This window comes from Palaemon carinicauda, chromosome 42, assembly GCF_036898095.1.
Source record: "Palaemon carinicauda isolate YSFRI2023 chromosome 42, ASM3689809v2, whole genome shotgun sequence".
NCBI classification, from domain to species: Eukaryota; Metazoa; Arthropoda; class Malacostraca; order Decapoda; family Palaemonidae; genus Palaemon; species Palaemon carinicauda.
The window spans coordinates 21791832-21796996 of record NC_090766.1 but is presented as its reverse complement, the minus strand read 5'-3'; positions in this window follow the sequence as shown (position 1 = coordinate 21796996).

The window sequence follows — 5165 nt, the reverse complement described above, 5'->3', positions numbered from 1 at the left end:
AGAGAGAGAGAGAGAGAGAGAGAGAGAGAGAGAGAGAGAGAGAGAATATCCGTGAAATGAGAGAAAGGAAAATAAAATTATTATTATTATTATTATCATTATGATGATGATGATGATGATGATGATTATTATTAAACTAATACCCTAGTTGGAAAAGAAGAATGCTAAAAGGCCAAGGGCTCCAGCAGGGAGAATCAGCTGAGTGAGAAAAGGATATAAAGAAACAGATAAAATAGTGTTCCTGAGTGTATCCTCTGGCAAGAGAACTCTCACCAAAGACAGGGGAAGACCATGATACAGAGGTTATGGCACTACCTTAAGACTAGAGAACAATGGTTTGATTTTGAAGTGTCCTTCCACTAGAAGAGCTGCTTACCATAGCTAGAGAGTCTCTTCTACCCTTACCAAGAGGAAAGTAGCCACTGAGCAATTGCAAGGGTGTAGTTAATCCTTTGAGTTAAGAAGAATTTTTTAGTTACCTTAGTGTTATCAGGTGTATGAGGAAGGAGGAGAATGAGAAAAGAATAGGTCAGATTACTCGGTGTATGACTACTAGACAATGGAAAAATGAGCAGTAATTGGAGAGGGATCCAATGTAGTGCTATGGTAAGCAGCTCTTCTAGGAGAAGGACATTCCAAAATCAAACCATTGTTTTCTAGTCTTGGGTAGTACCATAGCCTCCGTACCATGGTCTTCCACTGTCTTGGATTAGAGTTCTCTTGCTTGAGGGTACACTTGGGTACACTATTCTATCTAATTTCTCTTCCTCTTGTTTTGCTAATGTTTATATAGTTTATATAAGAGATACTTATTTTAATGTGGTTACTCTTCTTAAAATATTGAATTTTTTCTTGTTTCCTTTCCTCACTGGGCTATTTTCCCTGTTGGAGCCCTGGGCTTATAGCATCCTGCTTTTCGAACTAGGGTTGTAGCTTAGCTAGTAGTAATAATAATAATAATAATAATAATAATAATAATAATAATAATAATAATAATAATAATAATAATATTATATGCCAATCAAAAGGCCCAATAACTTTCTAGCGGTAATATTTCAACGGGTGTCTGGTGCCTTGGTCAACCTACTAAAGCAGAATAAGCGTTAAGTACAGGGGTAAATTGTAAGTAGGGTAGAGATAAGCAGAAATTGTAAGTAGGGTAGAGATGAGCAGAAATTGCAAGTAGGGTAGAGATGAGCAGAAATTGCAAGTAGGGTAGAGATAAACTGAAATCGTAAGTAGGGTGGAGATAAGCAGAAATTGTAAATAGGGTAGAGATGAGAAGAAATTGTAAGTAGGATAGAGATAAATACAAATTGTAAGTTGGGTATAGATGAGCAAAAATTGTAAGTAATGTAGAGATAGGCGGAAATTGTAGAAAGGATAGAGATGAGAAGGGATTGTAAATAGCGTAGAGAAGAGCAAAAATTGTAAGAAGTATAGAGATAAGAAGACATTGTAAGTAGGGTAGAAATGAACAGAAATTGTAAGTAGGGTAGAGATAAGCAGAAATTAAAAGTAGGGTAGAGACGAGAAAAAATTGTAAGAAAAGTAGGGATAAGCAGAAATTGTAAGCAGGGTACAGATAAGCTCAAACTGTAAGTATGGTAGAGATGAGCAGAAATTGTAAGTATGGTAGAGATGAGCAGAAATTGTAAGTAGGGTAGAGATGAGCAGAAATTGTAAATAGGGTAGAGATGAGCAGAAATTGTAAATAGGGTAGAGATGAGCAGAAATTGTAAATAGGGTAGATATGAGCAGAAATTGTAAATAGGGTAGATATGAGCAGAAATTGTAAGTAGGGTAGAGATGAGCAGAAATTGTAAATAGGGTAGAGATGAGCAGAAATTGTAAGTAAGGTAGAGATGAGCAGAAATTGTAAGTAGGGTAAAGATAAGCAGAAATTGTAAGAAGTATAGAGATAAGCAGAAATTGTAAGTAGGGTAGAGATAAGCAGAAATTGTAAGTAGGGTAGAGATAAGCAGAAATTAAAAGTAGGGTAGAGACGAGAAAAAATTGTAAGAAAAGTAGGGATAAGCAGAAATTGTAAGCAGGGTACAGATAAGCTCAAACTGTAAGTATGGTAGAGATGAGCAGAAATTGTAAGTAGGGTAGAGATGAGCAGAAATTGTAAATAGGGTAGAGATGAGCAGAAATTGTAAGTAGGGTAGAGATGAGCAGAAATTGTAAATAGGGTAGACATGAGCAGAAATTGTAAGTAGGGTAAAGATGAGCAGAAATTGTAAGCAGGGTAGAGATAAGCAGAAATTGTAAGTAGGGTAGAGATAAGCAGAAATTGTAAGTAGGGTAGAGATAAGCAGAAATTGTAAGCAGGGTAGAGATAAGCAGAATTTTTAAGTACGTTAGAGGTGTGCAGAAATCGTAAGATGAGCAGAAATTGTAAGAAGGATAGATAAGAAAACATTGTAAGTAAGGTGTAGATAAGCACAAATTGTAAGTAGGGTAGAGATAAGCAGAAATTTTAAGCTGTGTAGGGATAAGCAGAAATTATGAGTAGGATACAGATAAGCACAAATTGTAAGTAGGGTAGAGATAAGTAGAAATTATAACTAGGATAGAGATAAAGCAGAAATTGTAATAAGGATAGAGTTAAGCCGAAATTGTAAGTAGGGTAGAGATGAGCAATAATTGTAAGTAGGGTAGAGATGAGCAGAAAATGTAAGTAGGGTAGAGATAAGCAGAAATTGTAAGTTGGTTAGAGATAAGCACAAATTGTAAGTAGGGTAGAGATAAGCAGAAACTGCAAGTAGAGTAGGGACAAACGGCAGAGTGGAAGGCAGGAAATGGGGCTTACTTGGAGAACACAGGTTAATATAATTTTTAGGCTTTTGGGCAGTTATGCAAATCAGCAGAGTCCCTGCATAATTAAGCAGTAAAAGACAATGGCCGCTGATTCAGAAATGCCTCCTTCCTATCAGGTGACATTCCCAGATTTCGACGAATATTCTTGAATGAGGTTTCCAACTCCATGACAATTTCAGTAAAGATTGAGGGTGATAGAGTCGTAGGACTACCCCGTCTGTGCTTCGTTATTTTCTTGGTAGGCGAACGTGCTACCCATCACACTATGGGTAATACAGATGTATATATAAAAAGTAATATTATCATTATTAAAAAAAAAAACGGATTCATCCAGCCCAATGAGTCGAACTTTGCTCTTACTGAGCATGAATAATTTCGGGAATAAATAATTGAATAAAAGATATAAAAATTAATTAAATAAAAAAATACCTTAAATAAAAGTGAAATTATTTCTTATTGAAGATAATAATAGATAAAAAACAACAATATAAAATAATACGTTTAATCATTAAATATTCAAACCTTTGCTTATCAAAATATTAAGACCTTAAGATCTAAGAATCCTACAAAATATAATAGTGTTTGCTCAAAATATAAGATCTGTGTTTTCTGAATAAAATTTAATTTCCATAAAACATATCTAATGTTGTCACACACTCTACCATTAGGAACTTTACCACACGGAGTGCACATTAAAACCAATGAATCCATCTCAATATTGATTTCACTTCTTGTTTCTGGCATGGCTATTCCCATGTAGATGCTATTGACTTGATTTGTTTCAACTGATGTTTTTCTGATTCATTATTCCACATAGTTTGCCATTCAGTCACTATAAGATGAATTATTATAGTTTCATATTCCTTAAAATGGTTATTTAATACCAAATTGTGATACATTTAGTGATAATCAAAGGGCATCTACTTTTCCATGATCAACAAGAAAAGGAATCCAGCATTTCCATTATATAATAAAGAGCAAGTGTCTGGTTATATATTTGTGTGTGTGTATATATATATATACACACATATATATATATATATATATATATATATTTCTTTCAGGTGGGTGACGGAGTAGATACACTAGGAAAACACACTCTCTCACAAATTGTCGAACCAGCGAGTTGAAGTTAGGAAAAGGGGAGGGGGGGGGGGTTGAATCTGTATGGGTGTGTGTGCATGTATGTGCACATCTATCTCGAGAACACTAATGTTATAAATATACAATATATATATATATATATATATATATATAATATATATAATATATATAATATAATATATATATATACCAAGGCACTTACCCCAATTTTGCGGGGTAGCCGACATCAAACGAATGAAAGAGAAAATGGGACCTCTCCTCTCTACGTTCCTCCCAGCCTGACAAGGGACTCTACGAGTTCGGCTGGTACTCCTAAGGGTACCAGAGCCCATCCTCCCCCGTTATCCACCACAGATGAAGCTTCATAACACTGAATCCGCTACTGCTGCTACCTCCGCGGTCATCCAAGGCACCGGAGGAAGCAGCAGGGCCTACTGGAACTGCGTCACAATCGCTCGCCATTCATTCCTATTTCTAGCACGCTCTCTTGCCTCTCTCACATCTATCCTCCAATCACCCAGAGCTTCCCTCACTCCATCCATCCACCCAAACCTTGGCCTTCCTCTTGTACTTCTCCCATCAACTCTTGCATTCATTACCTTCTTTAGCAAACAGCCATTTTCCATTCTCTCAACATGGCCAAACCATCTCAACACATTCATATCCACTCTAGCTGCTAACTCATTTCTTACACCTGTTCTCACCCTCACTACTTTGTTCCTAACCCTATCTACTCAAGATACACCAGCCATACTCCTTAGACACTTCATCTCAAACACATTCAATTTCTGTCTCTCCATCACTTTCATTCCCCACAACTCCGATCCATACATCACAGTTGGTACAATCACTTTCTGATACAGAACTCTTTTTACATTAATGCCTAACCCTCTATTTTTTACTACTCCCTTAACTGCCCCCAACACTTTGCTACCTTCATTCACTCTCTGACGTACATCTGCTTCCACTCCACCATTTGCTGCAACAACAGACCCCAAGTACTTAAACTGATCCACCTCCTCAAGTAACTCTCCATTCAACATGACATTCAACCTTGCACCACCTTCCCTTTTCGTACATCTCATAACCTTACTCTTACCCACATTAACTCTCAACTTCCTTCTCTCACACACTCTTCCAAATTCTGTCACTAATCGTCCAAGCTTCTCTTTTGTGTCTGCAGCCAGTACAGTATCATCCGCAAACAACAACTGATTTACCTCCCATTCATGGTCATT